Source organism: Phaethon aethereus (assembly GCF_964289735.1).
Source record: "Phaethon aethereus genome assembly, chromosome: W".
NCBI classification, from domain to species: Eukaryota; Metazoa; Chordata; class Aves; order Phaethontiformes; family Phaethontidae; genus Phaethon; species Phaethon aethereus.
This window is the reverse complement of record NC_138581.1, coordinates 41,328,085-41,344,868: the sequence shown is the minus strand read 5'-3', so window position 1 is coordinate 41,344,868 and position 16,784 is coordinate 41,328,085.

Below are 16,784 nucleotides of genomic sequence, written 5' to 3'. Positions count from 1 at the left end.
AGGAAAAAAGTGAACTGCTTGAGATGTACTAATCATCAAACCTGCAGTTAAGGGACTGAAAGTACTTGCCCATACCAAGGTTTGTCCCAGGCCAGCCTTTCTCAATTTTAAGGGCCCATAAAAGTTTCAGAGATTTTTGAAAATTCTATGTATGGAAATCATTGTATTGAAAAAGTCTTTGAAGGCTTAGTTACCTTCTCTAAGCTCCTCAGAGGAAGCATGCAGCCCCAAGAGGCTTGCAAGACCACAGGCCAAAAATACCACTCTTCACATCAAAGCAGCAACGTGATCCTTTCAAAGAACCGATGTATCAGCAAGATCTGTAAACAAGAGTCATGTCTTCAATCTCAGAATTGCATAGAATAAACTCAGAATAGGGGACAAACATTAAATCAATATAGTAGAAAAACCCAAAACTAACCAAAATGAAGCTGTGTACTCACTCCCTAAGGTTTCCCTTTTCCTTTATCCAGCTCCAGGAAACTGCTCATGACAAGAATGCAGAGTTCTGGAACCAAGAGGAACCCTTGTGCTTGTTTGGTGCATAATGCCACAATCTTTCAAAACAAAGAGATACTACACTTCAGGACTGCATGCAGGCAAGCTCAAGTAGAAGTTCTGTGCAACCTCTTTTTACCTGGAAACATGAGGAAATAAATCAAGAAAGTCCCTGCATGGAAAGACAAGGTGCAAAGAGTATCTATAAACAACAGAGTAATTAAACAGTAAATCAGTAGTCAAATATGTTCGTTGAAAAGAGAGTGCAAGTGTGCACACATACTCACTTTTCAGTTTTACCTTTAACTAGATAAAGGTTTATTCCCACCCATTCCAAATTACACAAACACAGAAACTCTTTTCTCAAAGTATTTAAGTTAAAGAAAGCTCATGAGTTCTGATAAACATCCTGTATACACTCTTAATTCTTGTAGGAATTGTTTGATATGTTATATTTGATAAATTGAAATGGGTACTAAAAAAAAATATTCTAATCATGATTTTGCAAGCCTGCATAAAACGTAAGCCTGAGTTTGCCACAGCTTTAACTTCCACCTACCACATCTTATGGCCTTTTACTGCTAAACTGAACTCTAGTAAAGTATGACAAGTTGTACCTTCAACTCCTCCAAAGATTAAATTTCACCGTGTTTAGGTTTTCATGCAGTGCTTCTAAAGGAAGTTGTTGAGCAATTTGAGTATTTATAGTTCCCAGCAGCAAAATGTAACATAACACTATGGTAACAGTAGTTCTAAGATAGAACAGCACCATTTTTTTCTTATTGAGCTTTCAGTGTGAGTGATTAAGAACAATAGGGCCAGAAAAGCTCTTTAGTCAGTTATAGAACTCTCCCTGCTGCCACCCAACCCAAAAGGCATAAGATGAGAGGCAAAGCAGAAAACACCCAGTGATCTAAGTGGTCCTTAAAACAAGGCTAAGTCAGGTTCCCTTCATAGGTTTATTCTAGGTTACAGTGGCCCATGACTGTAGTTACTGTGGTTTCTTTTCACAGAAATTGAGGGCTTCATCAACTTTACAGGTTCTTCCAAAAATTACAGTTCACTTGCATTTGTTGCAGCCAGCAACCAAAAGCACCCTGAATCTCTTACCTGAAGTTAAGAATGGATGCAAAAATCCTAACGGCATCTTGCCAGCAGTAAAACTACAGTCTACAAAAATAACAGTATTCATACAAAAATAAGAACAGCAGTGTTCTTTGCCACAGTAAGAGATTCTATAGTACTGCTCAAGTCAGTTCTGGATTCTCACATCAACCTTGGGCATTAAACCTTGAGTCTTGTAAGCAGAGCTTAAAAGTATTATTTCTCTATATTAAGTGGGAAGGCTGTGCAAGAAATAGTGCTCAGCATTGTGTGCTAAATACCAGAGAACATAAGAGAAGCTTGTAAGTTTGTTCAGCTGTGCAAGACATTACAAATTACAATTACTTTGCCATTTTCCTTTGGGACACAATGAATGGCATGTCTTTGTAGCATACTGCACTGTAAATAAATAAAATAAGTTTTCAAAGAAAAAGCAACTTTAAGGAAATCTCCTTGTAACAGAACTGTTAATGTCTGCTTACCCTCCATAGCTTGTACAAGTCTGGGAAACTCTTGTGGACATGAGCTTGATCTAAAGCAAACTTTTCCACAAGAGACAACAGAAGAGTATTTATGTCTGTCAAAGGTAAAAACATTATACTAGATGCAACACAGGGCTCCATCCTTCTCAAAAGATGGCTCTGTAAAAACCATGTATTTCAACTAAGTTGTGGATGTAGCCACTGACCTTTAGTTCCATATGGAGATGCCCATGTTCCACGCATGTCAAAATAATACCAGTTCATGAAACTGTAATGACATATGTTTTTGTATATCTGATGTAGATACAACCATCAATACAAACGCACCCCTCAAGCTTTTATTAAGTAACTTTTTACAAGATGTTTAACAACTCCTTAAGATTATGTCATCTCATCACTCGCTACAAATTTTATAACTGACCTGTTAAAAACAGAAAGGGACATTAAGTTTAGATGAGCCCTTTACATAAAGCTTTCCCAAAGCAGGTCTTCACAAGACTATCTTCCCATGCAAAATTTTGATAACAAAGTAGTAAGTTCAAGGGATCTACTATTTTCCACTTTCAAAACCCCCCAACTTTTTACAGCAACATACTAGCTACCAATCATCACTTACTGAAAGTTTTAACACTTAATACCTGAAATGTTTCCTAAAAAATTGCTTTTGACTTCCTACATTAAGTGATAATCAGCATTGGATTCATCATAACAGAGTACATATACATTGCAGCAAGCATTAGCATATGATACAAGCTACTCTTAAACATTAAGTGTTCCATAAGTTCAACAGTAAGGAACATTAAGTGCAACAGTTCACTTAAAGCACGACAGAACACAATCTAGTTTGGTACTAAAGTAGCTTTAATCCCATGACTCAAATGCACTTGCAGAAGATGACATCCTCATTCCTCCTGGGTTCATGCTGCCTCTGCCTTCATAATTCTAGGAAACAGAACAGGTACTAGTTTAGAATCATTAACACTTTCAATTATTTAACAGTAAAAGTCACTACAAAACAATTTTAGCTTTCTGCATGCATGACTCAATGTCATTTGAATGTCTTTTGTTTTAAATAAATACAGAAGCTCTTTCATCATTAACTTCTATACATAAGGTTCTTAGATCCCAGTCTGAAATTAATGCACTTTAATAAACCTCAGATTTTAATCAGGTGTGGGAATAATCTTTTCCAAAGTTCAAATCCCAACTTCTTCTTTTACCCAATGCAAATCAGTTCACTCAACTTTGAGGAAAAACTTCCTTCTCCATTTCTTATTCAAGTATCATCATCTGCATTACTTTCCCAGTAAAATCCTTTTACTTTGGAAAAAGGATTAATCCCAGTAATCTATAAGATTGGCCCCAAATAATCAAATAGGAGCCTCCAACAGATTCCTCTTTCAAAATCATCATTTGATGATCAAATGGCCCTTTCATGCATTCCCTTTGAAAGATAAAGTGAATATTATAAACACAGATAAGGTCTTCCTTAGGAGAAAGGGCATCAGGATCCTTATTGAACATGCCCACATTACAGTAGAAGCCTACTGCAACTGATACAGTTATAGTATCAACAGAACAAAACACTAGATGATACAAGCCTCTTTTTCAATAATAGTAAAACAGCAAAAACAGCTTTAATATTTAATTTCCAAGGGAGAAAAAAGGGGTGATTACAAATGTGCTGTTTCTGTCGAAATCACTGACATCAGAAGGTCTCATAAGGAAGGAATTAGATCTTGAACTGAAGAGTTGGTGCACTGCATGTAGGTGATTAAGAGGGCAGCATTCACAAGGCAGACAACTTTCTCCTGAAACTATCCTATTTGCAAGTGGGTGGACCAAGAGTCATAGTCAGATTTTTGTAACTCAGAGGTTGTAAAGGACATGAAGGTGTTGTGGTTTAATCCAGCAGGCAGCTAAACACCACACAGACGTTCGCTCACCCCCCACCTCCCCAGCGGGATGAGGGAGAGAATAGGAAAAAAAAAAAGTAAAATTCGTGGGTTGAGATAAAGACAGTTTAACAGGACAGAAAACAAAGGAAAGAAAATAACAACAATGATAAAAGGATGTACAAAACAAATGATGCACAGCACAATTGCTCACCACCCACTGACTGATGTGCAGCCATCTCCTGAGCAGCGGCCCTCCCACGGCCAACCCCCCCAGTTTATATACGAAGCATGATGTTGTATGGTAGGGAATATCTCTTTGGCCAGCCTGGGTCAGCTGTCCTGGCTGTGTCCCCTCCCAGCTTCCCGTGCACCCCCAGCCTTCTCGCTGGCAGGCCAGCACGAGAAGCTGGACTGTCCTTGACTGCTTAGCAACAACTGAAAACATCAGCACGTTATCAACATTTTTTTCATCACAAATCCAAAACACAGCACTATACCAACTACTAGGAAGAAAATTAACTCTATCCCAGCTGAAACCAGGACAGAAGGAAATACTTGGACCTAGAAATGACAGGTTTCATGAAATGCTGGGAGACACTCCACAGAGGCTGGAGATGTGTATTTGGAAGCAATCTATACTCAAAGGTTGATGAGATCCACCTTTGAAAGCAATCTATACAAATTAAAGAAGTGTCCTTTAACAGGAATATAGAAGAAAGATCCACTGAGGCTGCAAGTGTGAGGAGGAAGCAAAAGTTTAAGTGTGTAATTGAGGTCCCATGAAGACCCAAAGAAAAAAAGATTCATATCTGATTAGGGAACTTGTCAGGCAGGTACATACACCCCAAACATCCAGTACTTTCAATAATTATGGGATGCAAAAAGATAATTCATGAAAGGAAGATCTGAGCTTGAACTTGAGTTTCAGACATTGTGTAAGCAGTGAGAGTAATCATTTCTCTTGTGGTCTCTAAGATAATATTAATATTTAGAATGCAACTGAGATGCGATAAAGTTCTTACAGAAGCAAGAGATCAAGGAAAGGCTTGATGAAGACATCAAAACCCAAGTAGATAAAAGCAATAAATATCAAACATCAGTTGAAAAAAATAATTAAAAGTAGGAGCAGGCATAGAATTTAAGTCCTAAGGTAGTGACTGCAGAGTGATTTAAGAGCTATGCCACCTAGGCTGTCTCATTTACTCAAGCTGTATTTTAACATCTGGTATCAGCAACGCTAAGAAACCAGAAGGCTCCTCATCACAGATAATATGAACAATTTTGACATGGATCGGATTGGGGCATTTATCTAGCTACAATTAGCTAAAATTTTTCAGTCAAATGAGTAACTTCATTGAGCAATTCATAACAAGCAGTGACTGTATAACTAGCAACTATTTGTTCCTACCCTACATGTGCAGTAGAGAAACTTCTGGAACTATACCATTTGCATATGTTTGCACAAACCTTTTCTTCCATATAGTAATTCTTGACACTACAGATCAAGACTAATGTAGCTAGTAAGGCTGCACTGCAAAAGTCAAAGTCAAGTAAGTTGTCCAAAAATAGTTTCAAAAACACTGAGCACTTTGAAGATGTACAACTAAGATAAGTCATAGTTACAGTCAAAACAGTTTCAGTGCCATTACTCTATAGATATATATTGCTAAACATACTTTCATACTGAGAAAATGTTCTAAAAGCCAAGACTTCTAGTTAATTTCCAGACTTACCTTTTGGGTATTAATTGATGTAAAGACACTTTCTCCTTGAAAACTAAAATCTATTTCTTCCAACCAAACTGGAACTTCCTGCTGAGCCAATGTCCTGGTTTTAGCCAGGGTAGAGTTAATTTTCTTCATAGAAGCTAGTGTGAGGCTGTGTTTTGGATTTGGGATGAGAAAATGTTGATAAGGTGCTGATGTTTTGGGTTGTTGCTGAGCAGTCAAGGACAGTCCAGCTTCTCATGCTGCCCTGCAGCGAGCAGGCTGGGGGTGCACGGGAAGCTGGGAGGGGACACAGCTGGGACAGCTGACCCAGGCTGGCCAAAGGGATATTCCATACCATATAACGTCATGCTCAGTATACAAAGCTGGGACAAAGAAGAAGGAAGGGGTGGAGGGACGTTCGGAGTTATGGCGTCTGTCTTCCCAAGAAACCATTACGTGTGATGGAGCCCTGCTTCCCTGGAGGTGGCTGAACCCCTGCCTGCCCATGGGGAGTAGTGAACAAATTCCTTGTTTTGCTTTGCTTGCGTGCGCGGCTTTTGCTTTACCCATTAAACTGTCTTTATCTCAGACCATGGGTTTCCTCACTTTTACTCTTCCGATTCTCTCCCCCGTCCCACCGTGGGGGAGTGAGCGAGCGGCTGCGTGGTGCGTAGTTGCTGGCTGGGGCTAAACCACGACAGTCCTTTTTGGCGCCCAACGTGGGGCTCGAAGGGTTTGAGATAATGACAAGTTTGATTGGAATGTGCTAGATGATAGAATTTATAGCTGTTATTGCTGTTTAGCCATTAATTGCCAGGCCCCTGTGCTTGCCATCGGTTTGCCTTCCCTGCATATATTAGAGTCCAGTGCTCATTAGTGGCTGCTTTTTGCTTTCACTGCTGCTGTACCGCTGGTCGTCTGACTCTGCTGTGCCTGGGAAGATTCTGATAACAGCAATAGCCTTGGGCCTGGGCTGGCAGATGGCTGGGGTATTGCTGGTTTTTTTCCTGTGCTGCTGTACTGAATAGGCTGGAACTCCACTGTGAACTCGAGTCGAAGGGACTGTGACCTGTGGGTGAGTCCATGTGGGAGCAGGACACCCCGAAGCGTCTGTGGCTGTGTATAAGCCCATGCCAGGAGCAGGTATATCTCGAAGCATCTGTGGCCATGGTTATGTCTGTGCCGCAGCAGGTATACCTCTGATGGGATTGTGGCACACAGATAAGTCCACGCTGGAGAAGGTACATCTCGAAGTGTCTGTGGCTGTGGATAAGTCTATGTTGCAGCAGGTGCACCTTGAAGCATTATTGGTTGTGCATGAGGTCATGCTTGGAGCACCTCAAAGTGTGTGGCCATGGAGAAGCCCTCAATAGTGCAGGTATAGTCCTGGAGGGACTGGAACTATGGGTAAGGCCACGCTGGAGCAGATTTATCTCTGGAGGTAGTGTGGCCTGTGGAGACTGCCGTTTTGGAGCAGGTGCACCTCGAAGTGACTGAAACTGTGGATAAGTCTATGCCGCAGCAGATATACCCCTGGGGAGACTGTGGCTCACAGAAGGGACTGCAGTCTGTGGATAAGTCCAAGCTGGAGCAGGGGCAAGGGGAGGAGTTCATGGCAATGTTAAACCCTATGGTCCAGTACAAAGGGCCCAGGGGTGGAGATTGTAATGGAAGTACCTTTAAACTGTTGTAACCCATGATTTGAGTTCCATGTTATAGGAACTACTATAGCAGGAACCACCTGAACGAATGGAGGACAAGCCTTACAAGAAGCAGTGCCAGTGCAGCAGTGACCTGACCTGAGCTGGCTTTGGTGCCCAGTAACTCCATGCAACACCCCACCTCGCCTGTCCTGAGTGACCACCATAAGGGATGGAGCCCAAAGACATGGACTAAATGAACTCAGCAGACATTTCACGGACATTTTGGAGGGAAGTCTATGGACTAAGGGGATGATAATCTGTGTATTATATTAAAGGATGGGAAGGGGGGTGGTGGTTAATGAGGTTATATTGAATAGTGTGGTACCTGAGCATGACGTAAATGGTATGGAATAAGGGGTGGATAATGTCCTGGTTTCAGCCGAGCATGACGTAAATGGTATGGAATAAGGGGTGGATAATGTCCTGGTTTTAGCCAGGGTAGAGTTAATTTTCTTCATAGAAGCTAGCGTGAGGCTATGTTTTGGATTTGGGATGAGAAAATGTTGATAAGGTGCTGATGTTTTGGGTTGTTGCTAAGTAGTCAAGGACAGTCCAGCTTCTCATGCTGCCCTGCCAGCGAGCAGGCTGGGGGTGCACGGGAAGCTGGGAGGGGACACAGCTGGGACAGCTGACCCAGGCTGGCCAAAGGGATATTCCATACCATATAACGTCATGCTCAGTATATAAAGCTGGGACAAAGAAGAAGGAAGGGGTGGAGGGACGTTCGGAGTGATGGCGTCTGTCTTCCCAAGAAACCATTATGAGTGACAGAGCCCTGCTTCCCTGGAGATGGCTGAACACCTGCCTGCCCATGGGGAGTAGTGAATGAATTCTTTGTCTTGCTTTGCTTGCGTGCGCGGCTTTTGCTTTACTTATTAAACTGTCTTTATCTCAAACCATGAGTTTCCTCACTTTTACTCTTCCGATTCTCTCCCCCGTCCCACTGTGGGGGAGTGAGCGAGCGGCTGCGTGGGGCTTAGTTGCCAGCTGGGGCTAAACCATGACAGTCCTTTTTGGCGCCCAACATGGTTTCTCATCCCAAATCCAAAACACAGTCTCACACTAGCTTCTGTGAAGAAAACCAGCTCTATCCTGGCTGAAACCAGGACAGCCTACATGGTTAGAAAAGTGAATTTAGAACCTTTGATTGCTTTGCCAGTTCATATTAAGAGTTCTGCAACTATACCAAAGAAATAGTAGTTGCTTAGTACATTAAAGTGAAATCCTAAAGAAACAGAAAAAGCACTAAGATTTGAAACGTACATCTAAAAGCACTTTTAACTAGAGATTGTGCAAGATGGCCGTCTGGACTGTTATCAAAGCAGCAAACTGCTTTGCCTGTATTTCTACAACAACCAGTTCATCCAGTTCTGTGTACATGCTCTTCAATGGTGGAAGGAATATCAAAATTAATAACATGTTGAACATTTTCAACATCCAGGCCTCTCGCTGCCACTGAAGTTGCCACAAGAACTGGACATTTTCCAGAACAAAAAATCCTGAAGAGCTACTTCTCTCTCTCTCTCTCTCTCTGTTCCTTATCTCTACAAAGAAAGCAATAGCTAGAATAGATGTCTCAAAAAATCTGCAGTATTATTTATGATACAAGTTAAAAGGTCATGATTCATGGACAGAAGTAATTCTTGGGGAAAAAAACTAACCTAACCTATACACTATCAGTTTAGGTTTTCTGAATTTTTAATGGATTAGCAGTAAGACACAGCAACTATTTTAACTTAAGTCCCTAGAGAAATTACTTTTTTCAAAGAACAGCATAAATTAGGACTACTTCAACACAGCATGTAGAGGTCCACTTAGAGGTAACATAATTATCTGAAAGCTGAGCATGGAGAGGTAAAGTGGGAAGGAAAGGTGCTAGGGCAACCATAAGAGGATTGAGGAAAGGGGAAAATCCCACAGGACTGCCTTCTCAAGGATGTAAGTTAGTTCAGCTTAAGCCACAAATTCAGAAATCATCTCCACAGAGTGCTCTGTCAGAGGTATGTATTTGAATATCCTGTGTCAAGGCAAGGTAGTAATTAACTTGTGCAAATACAGGAAATAGTCATGTATCCAGCTCATTGCCTCCCTAAGAAGATCCACTTGTTTAACTGATTGTTTCTTCATGCCATAGTTAGAAGTGCTTTTCCTACCACTTTGTAGTCGGGAGCCAGAATAGCAGAGATGAAGTCTACCTAGACTGCATAGGACATTTTTCAGACATACCAGAAAGTGGTCAGCCAACAGTATAGAACTTGCCTTTTTTTTATCATCATAAGAAGAAAACTAGATTTGTTCTGGGCTTTGCATTTTTAAAGAAAATTTAGAGATTATCTAGTACTTCAATTCTGTAGGTGAGTTTAACTCATGTTCTTTGTTGTCCAAATGAAAGAACAAATTAGAAAGCTAAAACAGTGCTCTGTTGAATCTAACATGGGCCATTTAGTGAAGTCTGGTATGACTGCTATCCTAGAGAAGATCAACTAAGACAGAGTGGAAGGTCCACAACTGCTACTTGAATTTATGAATATCATCTCACCAGTAACACCCAAGGGTCTGGTTTTGGTCACACAAATGATGACAAAAGCTACATATAAAGAACAGCTGATTCTATTGAATTTATTATATACTATTGTTTTGTTTAGCAGTAAGTATAAGATTCTCCAGTTCTTATAGAGTATTTGAAGTGTGGTCAACCACAAAAATGTATACTCAGTAAATGCAGTGAGAACCAGCCTTCAGAAACACTATATTTTCAATGGGGCAGAGCTGCTGAGGATTACAGGGCTATCTGAACCAAGGCAAGATAAGTCACACAGATATGGCCAAACATTAAATCTTATGAAAAGCTTCTCGTAAGATATAGAATTACGTGACTTTCACTTAAGTACTTACCTGTGGATGCTAGTGGCTGATATTGTCTCTTGACAAAGAAAGGCTGCAATGTAGTCTGCTTTTTTCTTTTTCTCCACAAACACCACGGTTCATTCATGACCTACATTAAACGAGTTCAGATCCACTGCAGTATGAAACCTGATGCATTTTCACTATTCACAGTTGCAGTTATTTATATAAACACCTAATATCAGAATGGGTTTTTAATGAAGCCATTAAGGTATAATTATAATTTATTGCCTGTGTTGAGCTAATTAAATTCAATCCATCAATTTCTAGATCAATACAGAAAAACCTAGATGTAGACAGGTGCGTTGTATTTTTATCCTCAGTAAAAGGAGGAAACATTAATTTTGTTCTCTGTAATAAGTCCCAGTATGCATCCCTTTTCTACAGCATGTGGCTAGAAGTGGCACACCATTCTGAGCACTGTACAGCAAGGTACACAGACCATTTTTTAATTCCAAATTCCCTTCCAGTTTTCAGCATTAAAACATATGATATATTCAGAGCAAAACTGGAAAAGTCGCAGCCATTAACAAAATATAGGCCCAAACATTCACATAAGAAGTTTAATACACCTACAATCTGGAGGTAATACCCCCAGATGCTAAAGCAGTTACTAACGGACCGTACAAAGAAACTAGTCATCTAGGAAGCTTGCCTGCCAGTACTCAATAGAAGTAAGACCTTGACAAATACCCATAACACAAATACACCTGAAAACTTCAAACTCCAAGGACTACTTCAATCTTCAATCAGTAGTCTTGTAAAGTGTGTAACATGCATAACAGAATGAAAGCATGACCTGATGTCGTGGTTTAGCCCCAGATAGCAGCTAAGCACCATGCAGCTGCTCACTCACCTCCTGCCTCAGGTAGGATGGAGGAGAGAATTAGAAATAAAAGCTCATGGGCTGAGATAAAACCAGATTAATAGGACAGCAAAAAAAGAGGAAATAATAACAATACTACTAATAACAATAATGATAAAGGAATATAAAAAAACGAGTGATGCACAATGCAGCAATTGCTCACCACCCAGTGATCAATAGCCCGTCCCCAAGCAGCAATTCTCACCCCCCTGGCCAACTCTAGTTTTACATACCGAATGTGACGTTATATGGTAGAGGATATATCTTTGGCCAGCCTGGGTCAGCTGTCCCGGCCGTGCCCCCTCCCAGCTTCTTGTGCACCTCCCTGCTGGCAGAGCATGGGAAGCTGAAAAGTCCTTGACTTAGTATAAGCACTACAACTAATTAGCAACAACCAAAAACATCAGTGTGTTATCAACATTATTCTCATACTAAATTCAAAACACAGCACTGTACCAGCTATCGGGAAGAAAAAACAACTCTAACCCAGTTGAAACCAGGACACCTGGTCAACAGCAAGAGCACAATTTTATAAACAAGTGATTTTGTCTTCCCTGGAAAACAAATAGTAATATGGAAAGTTACCTATTCTTTGTAGAATTTCTATCAGTTTATCCCTCTTGGAATACTGAGGAACCTGAAGAATATTTTGCTGAACATCACTGCAAACTCCACCTGCATGTCCAACAACAACAACAAATAAACGATCAGTTTTCAAAAATTCACCAGACAGCCTTGAAAAGAAACAAAATTGAGCAGCTTTAAGTCTATTATGTGGCTTATTTTTGCTTTAAGATTGAGTGACTTCATTTATGCATAAGCAACCATCACAACAGTTATTTATATCATTCCTCGCAAGGCAGAGCATACAGACATACGTGCATTTTTTAAAAAGATAACAGCCTGTATTATTTTCTAGACAGCTGTACAAAAAAAACCCCACTGATCAATAAGAAGGTGCACAGACTGATTACTTCCCCGCAGCTTTTCATAATAAAACACTGCATTTTCTAGCTATCTCTGAAAGATTTCCACATACAAGCTTGCAATACAATAGGTTACTGACATGTATACTGTCCTGGTTTCAGCTGGGGTAGAGTTAATTTTCTTCACAGAAGCTAGTATGAGGCTGTGTTTTGGATCCGGAATGAAAATAATGTTGATAACATGCTGATGTTTTGGGTTGTTGCTAAGCAGTCAAGGATGGTCCAGCTTCTTGTGCTGGCCTGCTAATAAGAAAGCTGAGTGTGCACAGGAAGCTGGGAGGGGACACAGCTGTGTCACAGCAGTCTTTTAAGCCAACTTCTATTTCACAGCTGATATCACCTAAGATTACATACCACAAACAGTGATCACAACTCATTTGAAAAATGGTAATTTGTTACACAGAGGTTACTTGATTTCATGCTATCTTTTACTTCAACCCTGAGTTTTTGTATTGCTTCTTTTTACTGTTCTTACAAAAAAAAGACTTTAATATTTAATCTTTTGGATTCTGACACTAACATTCTCTCTTCAAAAAAATGCTCCATGCAACTCTAAGGTCCTTGTCAAAAATTTCAAACACAGAATAGCATGCATCTCCACTAGCGCAGGTATTCATGGTCAAAAAAACCCATAAACTTATTTTGTAATCACTTAATTCTAAAATCTCTCTTTGTTATTATTATTAGAAATAAAGTTTTTGAGTACAGAAAGCTAAAAAAGTATGCTGCGCAGAAAACATTTCTACATGGAACAAAAATATCGTTTAAGCCAAAAATATTATTTAAGTATGATCTGATGGCTGCAAAATTGTCTTTTTAAAGTGTAAGCTTAACACTTCAAGGCTTATATCAACTTTTGCCATAGATCAGATATGTGTAACCCAAAATCAGACTCTGGACAGTAACACACTACTTTGAGCAAAACCACTACATTTAAGAAACACGGGGGAAAAAAAAAAGATAGTTCAGCTACAGTAAATTAATTGTTGAAACCTTGCATATGATATGTTCCATTTTTCACAAATACTGTTTGATAATCTTTGACTGCAAATATTTAAAGGCATGTTCACACTGTTACCAGTTAAGCTACTTCCAAAGAGGTGCAAAAAACATGCCAATTTCAGCACTAGAACTGCTGTAAACTAGGCACAAAAACACAGAATCACAGAATCACAGAATCACTAGGTTGGAAAGGACCTTCAAGATCATCAAGTCCAACCATTAATCCAGCGCCACCATGTCCCCTAAACCATGTCCTGAAGCGCCACATCCACACGTTTTTTGAACACTTCCAGAGATGGCGACTCCACCACCTCCCTGGGCAGCCTGTTCCAATGCTTGACCACTCTCTCGGTGAAGAAATTTTTCCTAATATCCAATCTAAACCTCCCCTGGCGCAACTTGAGGCCATTTCCTCTTGTCCTATCACTAGTTACTTGGGAGAAGAGACCAACACCCTCGTCGCCACAACCCCCTTTCAGGTAGTTGTAGAGAGCGATAAGGTCTCCCCTCAGCCTCCTCTTCTCTAGACTAAACAACCCCAGTTCCCTCAGCTGCTCCTCAGAAGACTTGTGCTCCAGACCCCTCACCAGCTTCGTTGCCCTTCTCTGGACACGCTGCAGCACCTCAACATCCTTCTTGTAGTGAGGGGCCCCAAAGTGAACACAGTATTCAAGGTGCGGCCTCACCAGTGCCGAGTACAGGGGCACGATCACTTCCCTACTCCTGCTGGCCACACTATTTCTGATACAGGCCAGGACGCTGTTGGCCTTCTTGGCCACCTGGGCACACTGCCGGCTCATGTTCAGCTGGCTGTCAACCAGCACCCCCAGGTCCCTTTCCGCCGGGCTGCTCTCTAGCCACTCCTCCCCAAGCCTGTAGCGTTGCATGGGGTTGTTGTGGCCGAAGCGCAGGACCCGGCACTTGGCCTTATTAAACCTCATACAGTTGGCCTCTGCCCATCGATCCAGCCTGTCCAGATCCCTCTGCAGAGCCCTCCTACCCTCCAGCAGATCAACACTCCCACCCAACTTGGTGTCATCTGCAAACTTACTGAGGGAGCACTCGATTCCCTCATCCAGATCATCTATAAAGATATTGAACAAGACCGGCCCCAGAACTGAGCCCTGGGGAACACCGCTTGTGACCGGCCACCAGCCAGATTTAACATCATTCACCACAACTCTCTGGGCTCGGCCATCCAGCCAGTTCCTCACCCAGCAAAGAGTAAACCTGTCTAAGCCACGAGCCGCCAGTGTCTCCAGGAGAATGCTGTGGGAGACGCTGTCAAAGGCTTTACTAAAGTCCAGGTAGACAACGTCCACAGTCTTTCCCTCATCCACTAGGCGGGTCACCTGGTCATAGAAGGAGATCTGGTTGGTCAACACAAAACTGTATGTACAAAAGACAAAACAATATACCTGTCTGTCGTGGTTTAGCCCCAGCCGGCAACTAAGCACCACGCAGCTGCTCGCTCACTCTCCCTCCCACAGTGGGACGGGGGAGAGAATTAGGAAAAACCTCGTGGGTTGAGATAAACACGGTTTAATAGGACAGAAAGAAAGAAGGGAACAATAATGATAATACCAACAAAGGAATGTACAAGAACAAGTGATGCCCAATACAGCAATTGCTCACCACCCCGTGATCGACAGCCCGTCCCCGAGCAGCGATTCCCGCCCCCCGGCCAACTCCAGTTTATGTACTGGGCATGACGTCGTATGGTAGGGAATATCTCTTTGGCCAGTCTGGGTCAGCTGTCCCGGCTGTGTCCCCTCCCAGCTCCCCGTGCACCCCCAGCCTGCTCGCTGGCAGGCCAGCACAAGAAGCTGGACTGTCCTTGACGGCTCAGCAACAACCCAAAACATCAGCACATTATCAACAGTTCCTCATCCCAAATCCAAAACACAGTCTCACACTAGCTTCTGTGAGGAAAACCAGCTCTATCCTGGCTGAAACCAGGACACTGTCCTATACTAAAAAACACATACATCATAAATTAAAGTAGAAAATGGTTTTGTGTATAATTAAGTTTCAGTTTAATCAAGCTGATTCTCTGTGTTTACTGTACAAGCAGCATTAAGAAACTGACTGTACACAGAGTACTGGAAGTCATATATGATGGGCAAAACATCCAAGCAGCACTGAATACACTGCACTCTTCATATAGCCATCTACATACTACATTTTACTTCATATGCTATCTTGCCTCACAGAAAATTAACAGACACATGTTCTAAGACTAACAAAGACTGTTATCAGCACCTTATATGACAAAAATAATGAAATAAAAAAAACTTCATATAGAATAATTCAGAGAAACTGCAGCCCTTTTTAATGCAACCCCCGAATCTGGCATCACTATTGCTTTACCTTTTCTTTGTGCCTTCTACATCAACTATAGTTACTGCATGTGTGTACTGGGTCTGGCTGGGAGGGAGTTAATTTTCTTCATAGCAGCCTGTATGGTGCTGTGCTTTGAATTTGGGACCAAAACTGCTGATAACACATGGATATTTCAGTTATTGCTGAACAGTGCTTACAGAGAATCAAGGTCTTTTCTGCTTCTAACACTGCACTGCCAGCGAGTAGGCTGGGGATGCACAAGAACTTGGGAAGGGACACAGCCAGGACAGCTGACCCCAACTGGCCAAAGGGATATTCCGTATCATATGACGTCATGCTCAGCAATAAAAGCTGAGGGGAAGAAGAAGGAAGGGGGGGGACGTTCAGAGTTATGGCGTCTGTCTTCCCAAGTCACCATTACGTGCAATGAAGCCCTGCTTTCCTGGAAATGGCTGAATATCTTCCTGCCAATGGGAAGTAGTGAATGAATTCCTTGTTTTGCTTTGCTTGTGCGCATAGCTTTTGCTTTCCATATTAAATTGTCTTTATCTCAACCTATGAATTTTTGCACTTTTACCTTTCTGATTGCCCTGTTTTAGGCTGGGATAGAGTTAATTTTCTTCCTGATATCTGGTATAGTGCTACATTTTGGATTTGGGTTGAAAATAATGTTGATAACATACTGATGTTTTGGGTTGTTGCTGAGCAGTCAAGGACTATCCAGCTTCTCATGCTGGCCTGCCAGCGAGAAGGTGGAGGGTGCATGGGAAGCTGGAAGGGGACACAGCCAGGACAGCTGACCCAGACTGGCCAAAGGGATATTCCATACCATAGGACATCATGCTCAGTATATAAACTAGGGGAGTTGGCCGGGGAGGGCTGCTGCTCAGGAAGGGGCTGGGCATCAGACAGCAGGTGGTGAGCAATTGCATTGTGCATCACTTGTTTTGTACATCCTTTTATCATTATTTTCTTTCCCCTTCCTTTTCTGTCCTATTAAACTGTCTTTAGCTCAACCCACAAATTTTCCTTTTTTTTTCAGATTCTCTCCCCTATCCCACTGGGGTTGGGGGGAGTGAGCGAACAGCTGTGTGGTATTTATCTGCCTGCCAGGTTAAACCATGACAGTCCTTGTTGGCGCCCAACGTGAGGCATGATGGGTTCAGATGACGACAGACCTGATCAGACTGTGTTAGGACAAATTTGTCATAAGCATTTGTTATGTTAGTTTGATAGTCGCTGGTCACAATGTTGACTTATTTGCTCTCAAAATTGTTGAGCTTGTTCTCA